Source organism: Delphinus delphis, chromosome 3 (assembly GCF_949987515.2).
Source record: "Delphinus delphis chromosome 3, mDelDel1.2, whole genome shotgun sequence".
Classification (NCBI taxonomy): Eukaryota; Metazoa; Chordata; class Mammalia; order Artiodactyla; family Delphinidae; genus Delphinus; species Delphinus delphis.
The window spans coordinates 160,033,076-160,050,455 of record NC_082685.1 but is presented as its reverse complement, the minus strand read 5'-3'; the positions used below and the strand labels follow the sequence as shown (position 1 = coordinate 160,050,455).

The 17,380-nt window shown below is 37.8% G+C and overlaps 1 non-coding gene across 1 annotated transcript; it reads left to right on the top strand.

Moving 5' to 3' along the window:
• The first annotated feature begins 13,236 nt into the window (after positions 1–13,236).
• LOC132423804 (U6 spliceosomal RNA) lies at positions 13,237–13,343 on the top strand. Its single transcript, XR_009519107.1, has one exon. It is a non-coding gene; the product is annotated as a U6 spliceosomal RNA (small nuclear RNA).
• Positions 13,344–17,380: the final 4,037 nt, after the last annotated feature.

Genomic DNA, 17,380 nt, shown 5'->3' with positions numbered 1-17,380 from the left:
AGAGAGAGTGCTATTCCTCTCCCATCGTAGAAGAGAGGAAGAAAGAGGACTGAGTTTATCCTTTATTCTTGCCCACATTTGGGGACTGAAATTGAACGGCCATCAAAGTAAGCCAAGGCTGTAGTGGGACACATTCTTGCACCAGTGCTGTGGGAAAAAAACTAGATAGCTCCCTGCAGCTGGGTTTCATTGCGTGGCACAGATGTCTTTAAGAAATGGTAGCCTTTTAGGAGCTATGGAGAAACAAAGTTGGGCAGGCTGTGCCAGAAGCACGGGTGAGCCAGTGACATTACTCCTCGGCTAGGAAGATAATGGCATAAGGACATCTCTGGGCAGCAGAAGAGCCAGGCCTGCAGATATATAGAAAACATCTAACAATTGCGCACGGCGGCTGACTGTGGTTTGTGTGATACCTGAGGAATCCCACCACCTACCTCCCCTTAGTGGGAGGAAAGGACTTAGCGGGTTGAAAGTTCCCAAGTGTAAATCCAAAGTAAAATGGCATTCTCATTATTTGATACTTGAAAGAGACAGAGAGAAAGACAGAGAGAGAGAGAAAAAAAACACAAGTTATAACACTATTTATTCTTAGGCATGAGAATTGGGTAATTGATAATTGACCCTTCTGCTCCTCCACATTTCCCAGCCTCCCTTGCCATTGCATTTGGTTCTGGCCATTGAGATATGGACAGAAGTGCTGTGTCATTTCTAAGCCTGGCCCATTAATATACCCCTCAAGATTCTTCAGCTCTCTCCTTTCTTGCCATGGTGACTTTTGAAGATCAATGTGGCAGAGGGACAGGATGGGCCCCTGGGCCTGCCCTGGACTTCATGGATGCAAATTTAAACCTTTCATGTGTTAAGTTCCTCGAACTTACCTGTTGTGGCAATTGGGGTTGATTACCTGGACAAATATAAGTCCCAACCTCTATCATTGCTAAGGTGAGAGGATAGAATTGTCAAGCCTCTCTTTGAAACACGTCTTCAGAAGGACCTTTTATAACTACGCTCACCCTCCCCCAACTTGGAGGTTGCCTTTTTCATTAGTTTTAAATTAATAGGGGTAAGGAGCTGGAAATAAGCACAATATATATTGCTCCAGTGGCCTCTAGTTTGGCTGAAGAATGGCTCTCTTATTTAGATTATACTAAGGAGTAAAAAATAATGCTCTCTATAATTCTAGAGCATATATGGACTAGTTAGAGAAACAAGATGCAATCAACTTGGAATCATTAGAAGAATCATTGTCAATTCCAAGGGACCTATCCCTTATGTCAGGACTCATTCATATCATTAGCTTTCTATTTATGTGATATGAGGACAGAGATTTTGATCCTCTTAGGAATGACTTTTTTTTTAAATTGAAGTATAGTTGTACAATATTATGTTAGTTTCAGTACTACCTAATTATTTGACACTTGCATATATCGTGAAATGATCACCATGATAAGTTTAGTAACCATCTGTCCCCATAAAAAACTACTACAATATTATTGACCATGTTTCTTATGCAGTGTATTACATCCCCATGGCTTATTTATTTTGTACTAGAGATTTGTACCTCTTAATTCCCTTCACCTATTTCGCCCCCAGTCCCATCCCCCGACCCTCTGGCAACCACTTATTTTTTCTCTGTCTCTATGAGTCTGTTTTCATTTTGTTTTGTTTGTTTGTGTTGTGTTTTAGATTCCACATATGAGCTCACATGTTGTCTTTCTCTGTCTGACTTATTTCACTTAGCATAATACCCTCAAGATCCATCCATGTTGTTGCAAATGGCAAGATTGCAATTTTTATGGCTGAGTAATATTCCTTTATTTATATATATAAATAATATATATGTGTGTGTGTGTGTGTATATATATATATATTTATTTATTTATATATATTATATATATATTTATATATATATATATAAAACATCTTCATCCATTCATCTATTGATGGACACTTAAGTTGCTTCCATACCTTGGTTATTGTAAATAATGCTGCAATGAACATAGAAGTGCCTATTATCTTTTCAAATTAGTGGTTTCCTTTAATTCAGGTAAACACCCAGAAGTGAAATTGTTGGATTATATGGCAGCTTTGTCTGCAATTTTTTGAGGAATCTCCATACTGTTTTCCATAGTGGCTGCCCCAGTTTACAATCTCACTAACAGTGCAAAAGGGTTCTCTTTTTTCCACATCCTCGCCAGCACTTATTTGTGGTCTTATAGCCATTCTGACAGGTGTGAGGTGGTACCTCATTGTGGTTTTGATTCGCATTTCCCTGACGATGAGTGATGCTGAGCATATTTCTTGTGTCTGTTGGCCACCTGTTTGTCTTTTTTGGAATATGTCTATTCAAGTCCTCTGCCCACTTTTTAATTGGGTTGTTTGGTTTTTTTGATGTTGATTTGTATGAGATCTTCATATATTTTGGATATTAACCCCTTATTGGTCATATCATTTACAAATATCTTCTCCCATTCAGTAGGTTACCTTTTCGTTTTGTTGGTGTTTTTCACCGTGCAAAAGCTTTTAAGTTTGATCAGGTCCCATTTGTTTATTTTTGCATTTGTCTCCCTTGCCTGAGGAGGCAGATCCAAAAAAATACTGCTAAAACCAATTTCAAAGAGTGTACTGTTTATGTTTTCTTCTGATTTTTATCTTAAAATGAAGTTTTGTCTGTCAGTTATTAGCATTGCACTCTTTTCTCTGAGAGTATATGTCCATTTCTAATTCATTGATGACATATATTTTAGACATTATATTAGATCCTGAAACAAACCAATCATAGGGTTACACGTTTATCTCTGTACAACTTGATCTGGAAATGCATATTGACAGATATGTTTCCAATACACATTCTGTTCTAATGTCATTGGAGAAAGAATACATGTGTGAAGTAGAAAAATAAGGGGCAATTTGTACATCAGTAAGCAACATTTCCTCCACTCAAAAGTCACCTTTAGGGCTTCCCTGGTGGCGCAGTGGTTGAGAGTCCGCCTGCCGATGCAGGAGACGCAGGTTCGTGCCCCGGTCCGGGAAGATCCCACATGCCGCGGAGCGGCTGGGCCCGTGAGCCATGACCGCTGAGGCTGCGCGTCCGGAGCCTGTGCTCCACAACAAGAGAGGCCACAACAGTGAGAGGCCCGCGTACTGCAATAAATAAATAAATAAATAAAAAGTCACCTTCAGAAAACAGTAAATGTCCTTTGTATTTTGCTGCCATTTTCTTAAAGAAAAAAAAATCCATTACACTGAAACATGGTTCCCCTGATCAACGTTTGGAGCATGTAACTAGAGATAATAAGCTTAAAATAGGAAAGGGGAATAATTAAATAGCTGACCGTAAAAGTTTATTATACAATTAGTTACATGCACACACTTGTTCATTTTTCATTCTAGACTACTGTTATAATTAGAAAAACTTTAAACACAAGAGAAAAGAACAAAGTTATAAAACATGTAGTTCTGTTTACAACTCAATGATGACTAATTTAGATTATCAGATGGGTAATAAAATGGAAAGTTTCCAATAAAGCAAAACATTTAACATCAATTAAAGTCTTCCTTATAGAGGTAGAAAATATAAAATTTTACTTATCAATCTTGTTTTCAATAACACAGCCTGAAGATATCATGTAACTTGCCCATTTAACTCTTGAATGAATCTCTTAAGAGATTTAAATTGGAATAAATATCACATCTTGAATCAGAATTATCAATGTTAATGTCTACTTAATTTCTGGCTTTAAAACTAATATAAGTCATGTTTTCATGATCCATATGGTATTATTTTTCTAAGGCAAGGCATTCAAAATTAATTATTTTACTTTAGTCCAGATTGTACATAAACTGCTCACAAAAACATAGTTCTGATATCATCAAAAATCTATATTTATAAATAAAATAAGATACTGCAAAGCAGATGGCTTAAGTTTAGCTATACGTTGTTAGAGATATGATATTTAATCTCACTCTACCTAGAATTTTCTTATTTATATATATATTAGTTTTTCTGCCTATATCATTTATAGTAAGTTATTCCCAGCTCTAAAACTGTGTTTTTTATTAAGATACAAAACATAATATGCATAGAAATGTGTTTAGATGTAAAACATTCACTTAAGTGAAACATTATTATATCATATTATTCAATAATAATTGCTTACATTTGTTTCAGACTCTTTGTATGCATGTTAAATCTTCTCAACAAAATTAGGAAAATTCAACATAATTAACTCCAATTATAGGGGAGGAAATGAAAGTTTAAGGATTAAGAATATTGACCAAATTCATCCATCTAGAATTATAGAATTGAATTCACATTTGATTATGATTAGTTCATTTGATTTGAGACATTCTGAAAAGAAGTTCAGTACCTGAGACCTTATGTTTTCTCCACTGTCATTGTGTCAGAAATGCTATGTTGAAACTCAGTACCATCCCTACTTTATAAACACTTTTATGTATTGCAGGGATGGAAAGCCCAGACTTCCTTGTCAGCAGGGTTCCATTTAGACTTTGCTGTTTAGAGGTTCTTGGTGAGATTTGGGAGTTAGAAGAAGAGAAGCTTCTATTCTCTAGTGGCAGATGTCTATAGAACGTTGCCAATGGCTTCTTGGTGATCTCTTAGAATCACCTGCTGCCATGCTGCTGGCATCTGAGCTCATCCAGTGCCTGCTTTCTGGGATCCCGGCATTCTGATCTCTGGCTAGTAGCAGCTTCCCTGATTTTCACTCCTCTGACTTTCCCAATGACTGTGCAAGCCTGTAATGCCTACGCATATCAACAATGGTTTCCAGTTTCCTGACTGAAGCTCTTGGACAAAGAATTTGATACCAAAGTTTGATACAGTTACAGAACCTCATAGAAGGGAATCTGGAATTGGTTATGACTGGGTTAGATTTGAAGGCTGTAATTATCTCATTGTCAGTGAAAACTGGGCTTTTGGTAGTTCTCAGCATACAGAGACAAAACATTTGCTTAAAGTAACATCTGAAGACACTTGTAACTCCATGACTATTGAAAGGAAGGACACTGGGAGATGAAATAGCTATTCCAATATTATACAATATTATAGTGGAAATGATTGTTATCCTGACTTTGGAATCATTTGATTGCTGCGTACTGCAATGGAAAGGTGAGTCAGATAATGACAGGTTTATGGTTCAAAGAAGAAGAGAGCCTTAATAAAAGATATTTCTCAGCTCTTACAGCCATAGAACCAAAGTATCCAAAAACCAGGCTTAAGATTTGATCCTATAGGTCATAGAAATTAAACACCAATTGATTTCACAGTTTCATCATGTCTCTTTTGTGAAAATTAGGAATTAGGCAAGAGTGGGATCCCAGGAACTGTAATGTATGGATTTTGTATGGATTCTAATGACTTTGAATATTTTGATCCCCTGTTATTACTGAGCCCCCCTTTCTAGAAGCCAGTGCCACTGCCGAGCTGCTTCCTCAATCATTCCTCCCCTTCCCTGATGATCCTACAATGACTTAACCCGAGACCATCGTGCACAAAGAGATGGGATTCTCCTCGCAGCCCACTCCCAATGTCTCTCCTGTCTCTAGCCCATAATTAGAGCCCACTGGCAAGGATTTGAGTACAAATTGAGAGCCAACAGGAGATAGCATACACACCAAAAGAACTGTAAACTTTTTGCTAATTTATATTAAGGGAAACTCAGGGAATATGTGTGAGGAATGGATTCTAAGCTGTTAAGACCAGGGAATAAGGAACATAACATTGATGTAGGTCAAATTTATTGTTATCCATTGCACACACAAGGGTTTCTGGATTTAATATGTGGTTCAGATAGCTGGGAATGACTCTTACAGTTTCATTGATTGATTGATTGAAACCTAGACTCAGAGTCATCCTACACTAAATGAAGTTGAGATACCAGAACTTCCTTGACACAATGGAGAGGAAGGAACCCAAAGGCTTAAGGAGGCAGGAATGTTGGAACGAATTTATCATGTGCAATTAATTAATTAGCTCCCTTACCATGTGTCCCATGAGGATCCAGATAATAATTGTTTCCTAAAGACTTTGGAAAAATACACTGATGAGGAGAACAAAACATCCTTGGGGCCTTTAGTGACTGATCTTTACAAATCAGGGCTGATGGTGGGAGATACTATCAAGGAAATAGTGCTATACTTAAAAAAATAAGGACATCCCAGAGTAGCAGAAGCTTCTGGCTACACTCAAGCACCAGGAACAAATGGGGACTGTTACTGAAATTGGCTGAAAAGTTGGGGTGGTAATCAAAATGGTTTGATTTGCAAATTTTGGGGCAGTGGCTAATTGATTATGGTGTCTGTAAGGCTGAAAAACAAAATGGGAAGCCTGCTAAAGTGTTACTTAAAGTATATAATCCAATAAAATCTAGGTCTTAATTCAATACAGTAGAAAGTGATGCTGCACCCTCACCCCTAATCCATTCCCAGACGTGAATCAATTCATGGACTGAGAGTGCTTTGCTTAAAGGAAGACCATGTTCTCTTGAGAGGAGACCCTGTGACACTGCCACATACGTTCACTGTAAATCTGCCTTCTAGCCTTCCTCACAAGACATTTGGTTTTTCAACATAGTGATTGTGCACTGAAAAATGGAATTACCTGGACATTTGGAGATTTATTGGATAGTTTCCCTGAGATGAAATGGGAAACTGAAATTCAACTCTGTTCCACCTGTCAGAGGAGACTTATGGAGGTCCCAGCGGAACTGCAAAACCACAGAGGTTATTTTCCTTGTTCCTGACTACCTACTTGATTTAGACATAGTAAGTGACAGAATTCCTTCACGGAGACAGGGCTATTTTAGGAGGAAGTGACAAATGGAAACCTTACAACCACTATCAGAACAAACAAAAGTCAACAACACATCCCTGGGGAGACTGCAAAGACTAATATCACCATCAAAGCATTGAAAGGTGGCAGAGAGTTCAATCTAACTACATCCCTCACTTAATTTCCCTAATTAGCCTGTGGAAAAAACAGATGAATCTTGGAGAATAAAGGGATTATTTTAAATGGAAGCTGATATTCACTCTAATTACAGCAACTACTGAAACCTGGTATTCAGCTATTGATCTATAAAATGTTTTTTACGTACACTGACTCAGAAAATTAGAGGCAATTAGCTTTCACTTTATAGGGACAGTAGTACACTTTAACTGATCTATCTCAGAACTATGTCAGTTTTGTAGTTATCTGTCATAATCCAATCCACAAAATCATTGTGTCACTGTCCCACAGCACATTAAGGTTGTCCACTCTATTGATGATAACATCTAATGAGCAGGTTGTAGACAATACCATAGATGCCTTGCTGAGACACTTGTATGACAGATGATGAGGGATAACCCCATTAAAATTCAGTGACCTGCCACCTTAGTGAGTTTTTTAGTGGCATAGTGGTCTGGTCTCGTTGATGTATCACATTCAATATGAAAGACAAGTTGCTAAACCTTTTGCTCCTTATCCCTGAGAAAGAAATAAAATGCTTGGGAGCGTCTTTGGATTTTGGATACTATATTTGAGTGCGCTGCTCTGATGCATTTACTAAGCATTCCTCAAGGCTGCCAACTTGTCCAGGCCACTCTGTCAACTGCAGCTTATGACGTATAGATCCAATGGAACTTGAACTGTCTGTGATGCAAACAGGAATGTTCTAAGGAGTCACTGGCGCACTCCCATAGGAGACCCACTGTGAAGAGACTCCTAGGGTTTTAGAGCAAAAACATAACCTCCTTTGCACACAACTTTCTCCTTTTCAGAAACAATTCCTGGTTTGCTACTGGGCCCTCACAGGGACTAATTGTCTGATCACAGGAAACTCATGATCACATGAGCATGAAATAATGTATTTGATATATCAAGATGACTTGATATATTGTAGAATGCACTGAATGATGGGCCAGTATGGAAACACTTCAATTCAACTGGGAACGACATACATACAAGATCAGTAGGTTCCAAAGGCTAAACATTTAATGTGCTGATCACTCAAATTCTCATGAAACCCTTCCTAATGTATTGCTACCTCTCCCTCAACTCACACTACATCCTCATGTGGAGTTTCCTCTAACCAGTTGACTGAGGAATAAAATAACTGCCCTTGGTTTAAGCTGGTTCCAAGAGACATGCTAGCACTGGTCATATTTGGACTGTTACAGATTCATAGCTCCCTCAGGGGATGCCCTAAGAGGTAAAAGGGAAGAGAAATACTTTCAAAGAACTCCAGTCACCTTACTTTCCATTGTGCATGAGAGGAGAGTGACCAGAGATAATGATCTATACTAATTCATGGGTGATATCTAACAATCTGGCCAGATGGTCAAAGCTTTAGAAGGAATTAGGTGACAAGAAGGTATAAGAATGGAGCTCTCAGAATGCACAGAAAGTATGAAAATATTTGCTTTCCGTAGGAATGCTAATCAAAAGTTACCGTGGAGCTTCCCTGGTGGTGCAGTGGTTGAGAGTCCGACTGCCGATGCAGGGGACACGGGTTCATGCCCCGGTCCGGGAGGATCCCACATGCCGCGGAGCGGCTGGGCCCGTGAGCCATGGCTGCTGAGCCTGCGCGTCCGGAGCCTGTGCTCTGCAACGGGAGAGGCCACAACAGTGAGAGGCCCGCGTACTGCAAAAAAATAAAAATAAATAAAAATAAATAAAGTTCTGTCAAAAGTTATGTTTCCTGTCCCCATAACTCGGGCTCTGCAGATTCTGAGATCTTGGTTCCTAAGAATGGAGAATTTCTACCAGGGAGCATATTTAACTTGAAGCTCAGATTGCAACCTGGCCATATTGGATTTCCAATGTCATTGAAATAACAACAGAAGAAGGAAATACTGTACTGACTGGGATGACTAATCCTGATTAACAAGGGGAAATAGGACTGATGTTACCGTAAGGAATGAAAAATGTACACGAAATTCAGGGATTATCTGAGTGTGTCTGTTAATACTTCCAATATTGTTAATGAAAAATCAGAGCTACCCAACTAATGGCTTGGATCAATCAGGAATGAAGTTTAGGGTTACTCTGCCCAGCAAAAGCCCATAACCACCTCAATACTGACTAAGGACAAAGTGAATATGAAATAGGTAATAGAAAAAGTAGGTTCTAAACCAATTATAGCATTATGATCAGTCACAGAAAGGACTACAGTAATTGTGCTTATATTCTTGCTTGCTATATTATGTATATATTATATGAGCCAAGTTAATTTTCTCCTTCATCTTCTCCTACTAGTTTATGTAAGGAGTGTTTGTGGTTACATCTCTAGCTTAGTCTGCAAGTTATAGGATATTAAATAGGGATTGTGACTGAGCTGAAAAAGAACAAATATCCAGAGATGGGTACAGTGACATTTGAATTTTCATGCCTTGCCTTTGGAGGGAGAGAGTGAGTACATCTTCATTAGACTGAGGGATGACTGCAGCAGGTCAGTGAAAAGAAAAACATTGCTGCTATTTGGAAATTTAAACACAGATATACGGAGAACCAACTAGATATTGTGTCTTGATATGTAGTATGATTCCTGTTCTTTTAAACTGTGTCTTGTAACATGGGGCTTGACAGTTTGGAAGCTACGTTAACTAGATTTACTGGCCAGTGGGGGTTTGGTTTAAATTCTGCCAACAGAAGCCATTTGTGTGAGATTTGGAAGTAGAAAATACAGAGAGGCCACTATTCTCCAGGAGCAGCTGGGCATCTGCAGATGGCAGGTATGGGGTTTTGCCAGTGGCTGTCAGGTGTCCTTCTGCAATGCTGTGGGCAGCATACATCATTGGTGGCAGTTTACTTGGATTCTTCTACTTTCTGATTATTTGATGTTATTTTTAGTTTCCTTGGCCTTGCAATAATTGTGTAAGACCATAATTCCCTGTATTATACCCCTTCCTCCTTAAAATACCTAGCAATAGTTTCTATTTCTCTGATCAAATCCTAATATATATATTGTATCTTTATTCCTATATTTGGCCATTGGCTACTACGAAGACTTTATAAGACTGTGTGGGGCTTCCCTGGTGGCGCAGTGGTTAAGAATCCGTCTGTCAATGCAGGGGGCATGGGTTCGAGCCCTGGTCCAGGAAGATCCCACATGCCACAGAGCAACTAAGCTCATGCACCACAACTACTGAGCCTGCGCTCTAGAGCCTGTGAGCCACAACTACTGAGCCCACGAGCCACAACTACTGAAGCCCACACACCTAGAGCCCGTGATCCGCAACAAGAGAAGCCAGCACAATGAGAAGCCTGTGCACCACAACAAAGAGTAGCCCCCACTCGCCGCGATTAGTGAAAGCCCACGCGCAGCAACAAAAACCCAATGCAGCCAAAAATAAATGATAATAAATAAATATTTTTAAAATCTTATAAAAAAAAAAAACTATGTGAGGTGAACAATGAAAATGTATTTCCAAATATATTTCAAAATGTACGCATAGGGCTTCCCTGGTGGCGCAGTGGTTGAGAGTCCGCTTGCCGATGCAGGGGACACGGGTTCGTGCCCCGGTCCGGGAGGATCCCACATGCCGCGGAGTGGCTAGGCCCGTGAGCCATGGCTGCTGAGCCTGCACGTCCAGAGCCTGTGCTCCGCAACGGGAGTGGCCACAACGGTGAGAGGCCCACGTACAGCAAAAAAAAAAAAAAAAAAAAAAAAAATGTACACCTAAATAAGTGCTTACGTGCAGCATTGTCTTACAATACAAAGATAGCCCATAAATGGTATATTTAAATATACTGCACATTGTGTATTATAGCTCAAGTGGTTCAGTAATAGTCAAAACAAAATACATTTAATTTGTCTGCTTGAATATTTAGCCAACTCATATTTATTATGTTGGTATCCCAAAATGTTACCCTGCTGAAGTTTCTGCCAGTTTAACTTACTGTGAGTTTGCCAGCATAAATGGAAATAGAAGAACAGGTTTCGTTGTGTGAAAATCATCACAGATCCAACCATATGCTTTTTGAAAACATTATTATTTAAAATTTATTTTTATCTTACTTGAACTGCATATTCTTCTGTGTCACAAAGGGGAAAGGAAAGGAGAGTGATAGTTACTTTCAGCAAAGAAGACTGTATTTATTTTTCCTTTTAGTTAGACAAGCTAACTCTCCTCCATGTCTTTTAGTCAAACTGCCTGGAAAAGCTTTGTATATCTAATGGTGTGTCAGCGTTTTTTGAGTGACACTCTGCCGATTTAAAAGAAAGGAAAAAATATTTCTAGGATGGAAACCAAATATCTCAAAATGGAGTAGATTCATTACGGAAACTTTTTAAAAATAGTGTTTTAAAGAATATATTCACTTTTAAAAAACTGCCAAATAATTTTTAATCAGTCCAGTATATTTCTAGGCAAATTATTTCAAAATAGATGTTTGTTTAAAAAAGAAGAAAAGAAATATTGAAGATTCTCAAAAGATTTTAGGGGATGAAGTGCAAGCTCCTTGGTGTAACCTACACTCTGAGAGCATCACTCCCCCCTACTGATGCTCCATCACCCCGTGGACTGGCACACACCACAGCGTTTCCATGTGTGACCATTTGCTGCTCCTGGACATACCAACACTTTCAGCTCCTGCTTGAGCAACGCTTGGATCTGAATCCCGTTAGCCACCTGTAAATGTCTTTAGTGGTTTATATGTATCTTTTCAATTGGATTGAGTTTGGTAAGTGTAGAGATTCTTTGATTCATTTGTGTATTAATGATGCTTAGCAAATGTAGCTCGCAGTTACCAACAAATGGTCAAGAAATACATGAAATGAGTGGATGAATCATAGGATTTTAGATTTGGAAGGGATATTAGGGGTTTTACTGTCCAAATTCTGTGTTTCACAAAAGGAAAATGAGGCTTAGTGAGGCTTTGGTTTGGTCAAACTCACACAGTAGAAAAGTAGTGTTGCTGGTCCTGAAACAGTTATCTCAGCTCTCCATTCAGAGGCCTTTCTACCCTTTCACTCCTGGCTAATTTGGAATTTTACTTGGAGGGATTGTGGTCCTTTTTTTTTTTAAATATTTCACTGTGATACTCCTAATATCCTTGGGGACATCATTCACATTTTAAAAATAATTGGAGAAAAGTACCTATAACTTCAGGCATTCAAATAGCTACAGTAGCCCTTTAGTTTTTCAGCTGCCTCTGTCTGTTAGTATTTCAACACTTTATAAAACAGTAGCACCATTTTGGCAATTATATAGTACTTCTATTATGGGTATAGATATTCTATAGCTATATGTGACTTTTTATTATTAAGTTGTCAGAGTTCTTTATAAATTCTGGATACAAGTCTTTGTCAGAGAGATAGATGAAATATCTATCTATCTATCATCTATTTATCTATCTATCATCTATCTATTTATCGAAAATTTCTACCCAGAATGTGAGAACATATTTTCATTATCTTCCTAGTATTTCTTGATGAGTAGAAATATTAAATTGTGATGAAGTTTAATTTATCCATTTTTAAAATTTTTATGGTTAATACTTTCTGTGTCTGTAAGTACTCTTTGCCTAGCCCCCACATCATTAAGATATTCTTTATGTCTTCTTTGAGAAATTTTATAGAGTTTGCTTTAAAATTTAGGGCTATTTTCAACTTAAGTTAATTTTTTGTATGGTGTGAGGTAGGACTTGACCTTAATTGTTTTTTCATATATTAATCTAATTGTTGCAATATTATCTATTTATGGAAAAGATTTTCTTTCTCCATTTAGTAGATTTGACATCATTTTTGAGAGTCAATTCATTATATACAGGTAGGTCTATTTCTGTACTCCCTATTTTGTATTGTTGATTGTATTGTCTATTGTCTTAGCAAACTCACTCTGTCTTGATTAGTGTAGCTTTATGGTAAGTCTTTAAATCAAGTGGGCATAAGTCCTGCAGTTGTATTCTTCTCTTTCAAATAGCTTTTTGCTATTCTAGGTCCTTTTCATTTCCAAATAAATTTTAGAATCCGCTTGACAAGTCACACCATGCAATTCATTGAATCTATAGATCAATGTCAGGACAAAAGACATGTGAACAATATTACTTTCCAATCTATGAACATGGATTTTTTTCTGCTCCTTCATTTAAATCTTCATTTCTCTCAGCAGTGTCTTGTTATTTTCATGAAAGAGATTATGCATCTTTTTTGCAAATTTATTCCTAAAAACAGGCATACCTTTGGAGATATTGCGGGTTTGGTTCCAGACCATCGCAAGACAGCAAACACTGTGCTCGCTTCAGCAGCACATATGCTAAAATTGGAATGATACAGAGAAGATTAGCATGGCCCCTGCACAAGGATGACACAGAAATTCGTGAAGCGTTCCATATTTTTGAGAAACGTGAACTCGCCAAACAAAGATTTCAGTGTAAATGTTGTCTTTACCAAATAAAGTTAAAGGAACAAGTTATATTTAAAGTTTGAATGGAAGAGCCTGCCATTGTTGTTCCACATCTTGTTGTTGCTGTTTACAGTCTTTTACTGAGCCTACATCTTCATAAGGTTCTTGGCAGGTATATGTTGGACACTTCTGTTTCGTGGTCAAGGCAAGATCAGAGGCCACGGATACTGACAGCTGATTTGTCTATTTTCTTCTGTCTTCTTCCATGACTGTATCTACTGCCTCATCTTGATTTACAAGCAAAACCTAGAAAACCTACAAAAATAAGTGTTCTGTAGTTTATCTAGGAATAATACAGAAAATATTGCTGTTATTTTGGTGAAGAAAATCAATTTGTATAGTTTATTTCAACCTAAATAAAAGGTGAATTTTGTTTTAAAAAAATAAACAGCAAACATTGCAGTAAAGCAAGTCACACAAATTTTTTAGTTTCCCAGTGCATATAATGGTTATGTTTACACTATACTAAAGTCTATTCAATGTGCTATAGTGTATGTCTGAAAAAAAAAAAAAGGTACATACCTTAACTTAAAAAAAACTGTTGGAAAAATGTCTCCAATATACTTGCTTGACATAGGTTGCCACAAACCTTCAATTTGTAAAAGAATATAGTACAGGGACTTCCCTAGTGGTGCAGTGGTTAAGACTCTGTGCTCCCAAAGCAGGGGGCCCGGGTTTGATCCCTGGTCAGGGAACTAGATCCCACATGCATGCTGCAACTAAAAGCTCGCAAGCCACAACTAAGGAGCCCACCTGCTGCAACTAAGACCCAGCACTACCAAATAAATCAATAAATATATTTTTTTAAACGTGATACATGGCAACCTCAATAAAGTGAAGCACAATAAAATGAAGTATTCCTGTATTGTATTTTCGATGCTATATTTTTTAATTGAGAAGGCAAAATCCTACTATCTTATTTCAAGATTTCTTAGTCCCACTTGCATTCAAATAAATTGTAGAAAAAATTTTATTTGTTGGGCAGTGCTTAAATCTTGGAATGTAATTCCACATTGATGTAACTATTACAAAATAGTAGTAACTACAATTATAAAATGGTATTTATTGATCCATGCTAGCTCATCAAAAAAATAATAGTAAAAATGAATTATATACAATAAATGAATCTGTAGTAGTACTGAAATGCTTCTTCACTCTCCAGCTTAATTTATCCTTCTAAATTAACCATCGGATATTGGACTCTTAAGTACCATTCATGGTTAAGTGTACACTGCTTAATAGACCATGTGATGTAAAGATGTCAAATAGGATTGGTGGTGACAACAGAGGCTGCAGTTTAGTACAGAAGCCTACAGTTAACATAAGGCTTCTATCTAAGTGGAGTAACTAAGAATAGCTATGAAATCTGCAAAGGAAGCCAGAAGAGATCAACAGAACAAAGAGGTAGCATGAGCCTAGCCACTGTGAGCCGGTTATGCATCCTTGCATTTCAGCAAGGGTGGGCAAGATAAAATTACTTACTACTCCCCTTATTTACTCAAAACAACGATATATTTCTATTCCCCGAATCTTGCCAATGGTCTCATTTCATTGCACATATCAAAATGTAAGAAATCAGTCCTAATAACAAAATGATCACATATTCAGAAGAAATATATATAATGTATTCAGAATGCATATCAATGTATACTGGTGGCCTTCTCTTCATCTTTCATGCTCCGGAATGTGTAAGGTGATTATATCCCTGGCATTTCCTCTTTTATATCAGATATGGGTTGTTTGAAAACTATTTCATCATCACCTTCTGTTTCATCCACTTGGCAATTTTCACTTCTCCATCAGTGTTGATGTACAAACTGTTGTGTGGCCCTGGCTATCCATAATCATCTTCAGAGGGTCAGAATACCTAAAACCTCTTTATCTTCTTTGATAAAACCTGGCAATTCATAGAGCTCTGATAACCAGTCCTTGAGATATTTTTTTGTCTTTTTCCATAAGACCAGCGAAGGAAGATCACAATTTATTCCTAATTTACCTCTTTTTTTTCCTATTTTTTCTTGGTTTTTAAATTCCTTCTCCATTTTGAGCTTCTGTTTAAGTACTCACTTCTTCTTCTACTATTCCACTGGTAGTATATGATGTCTTTGAAAATAGAACATCCCAGTCTTTAAAAATTTCTTTGGGTAATTTTTCAGATGACATAAACTTACACTTCAAGATTCTTTGCCAAAATGGTAGTTGTTCATTGTTTCAGTCACTATCTTGGCAATATCTTCATACTCAAACTCAAAGAAGGCGCAGGCTTTGTAATGTCCAGTCTTTTTTACTTCTGGGCAATCGAAGTGTTTTAATGATGTCAGGCTGGGAGCTGGGGTTCAAAAAGCCCTCCAAGTGTATGGCCCACAGAGACTACTCCAAAAGGAAGTTCTCCCTGCTGGATGTGCCCTGGTGGTCCTCCCATCTCCTTACTTCTCAAACTTCACCTGCTACTGCAGGTTAAGTGACAGTAGCATCTTGCCATACCTGCATAAAACAATTTGTGGAGCCTATGCACTCCACCTTATGCTCCTGGAAAATCTTTTCGATGCTCTTTTGAATAGGATTTAAAAATTAATTTTCTAATTATTTTTTCATAGTATATAGTAACACAATTGACATTTGTATATTAATCTTCTATCCTATCACCTTGCTAAATTGTACTTGTAGTAAAAATTTTTGATCCCATTGGACTTTCACATAAACCAAAAGGTCATCTGTGAATAAAAATGGTTCTAATTTTTCTTTTCCCATTGGTATCTTTTTCTGGTTATATGAAGTAGCTTTTTTCCTAAAATTAGGGGAAATGAGTTCAATTTTAGCATTAATTATGATGTATATTATAGGTTTTCATAGATTTCTTTATCAGATTGTGGAACTTTCCATCTACTCCTACATTGCTAAGAGTTTTCCCATGAATGGATGTTGCATTTTGTCAATTTTTTCTCCTCCTATTGAGATAATTGCATGCTTTTTTACTTTTTATGTTTATGTACAAACAAGTAAAATTATCTTTGTTACAAGACCTATTTTTATACAAAAATTTCTGCCGAATCTACTAAAAACTATTAGAATTAATATTTGTTAGTGACTGACTGGGCTATGTTAGTGAATTCTATTTGCTCTGCAGTGTATGCTTCTGATGTTGCTGTTCAAAAAGTGCAGCCTTGGGGCATGCACAGTCACCCTGGGATGAGAGTAGTTTTAGCAAAGCTCTCTTTGACTTTCTCTTTCCCTGATTGCTTCCAGCTGTTATGTTCTACTAAATTCCAGATGATTGCCTTTTTGATTTCGGCAATGCTCGGGTGAATACATTGCTCCACAGATTGATCCAATTAGATTCAGACTCCTTCGCAGGGGTAGTTTTTGAGGTCAGTGTTTGAGGTTTGTTCTGACCCTAAGAGGGCTCTTCTTCATTGTCTCTTTTACTTCTTCTCACTGGCAAACTAACTGGCCTATAGTTTAGCTTGTACCTTTCGTGAAGCTACCAGCCTCCTCTTAATTGGTTAGTACCAAAACCACCACTGCTTCTGAGAGCATTGTTTGGCTTGAACTTTCTCACACTCTGTTCCCCAGAAGTTTAATTCCTTTGGGGAGATTTTTGAAGCTTTCTGTTTTATGTCTGTTGTTTCATCTGGGCAAAATTTCTGAGCCATGGCTCTGAATCTGGGGCAAGGATAGTTGCTCACTTCTCTCACAGTCTTGCATTAATAGTAGGGTGCTGGGTGAGTGGAGGAACCTTTGGTATTCTTGGCTAGCCTCTCCAGGCATTGGATCCCACCCGACAAATGAACTGGGGTGAAAGCCATGAGGGTCTCAGTATTCTCAGCATGCCAGGCTTGAGGTTGAGCCTCTGCCTTGTTAGTGGGATGTTGGTGGAAGAAGTGATCCCCTTGCAGTTGTGCTCCTCTGGAATTTAGTCTCTGCAACATATATGTGGAAGTAATGAGAAGTACTAGTGGCCTGCCCATGC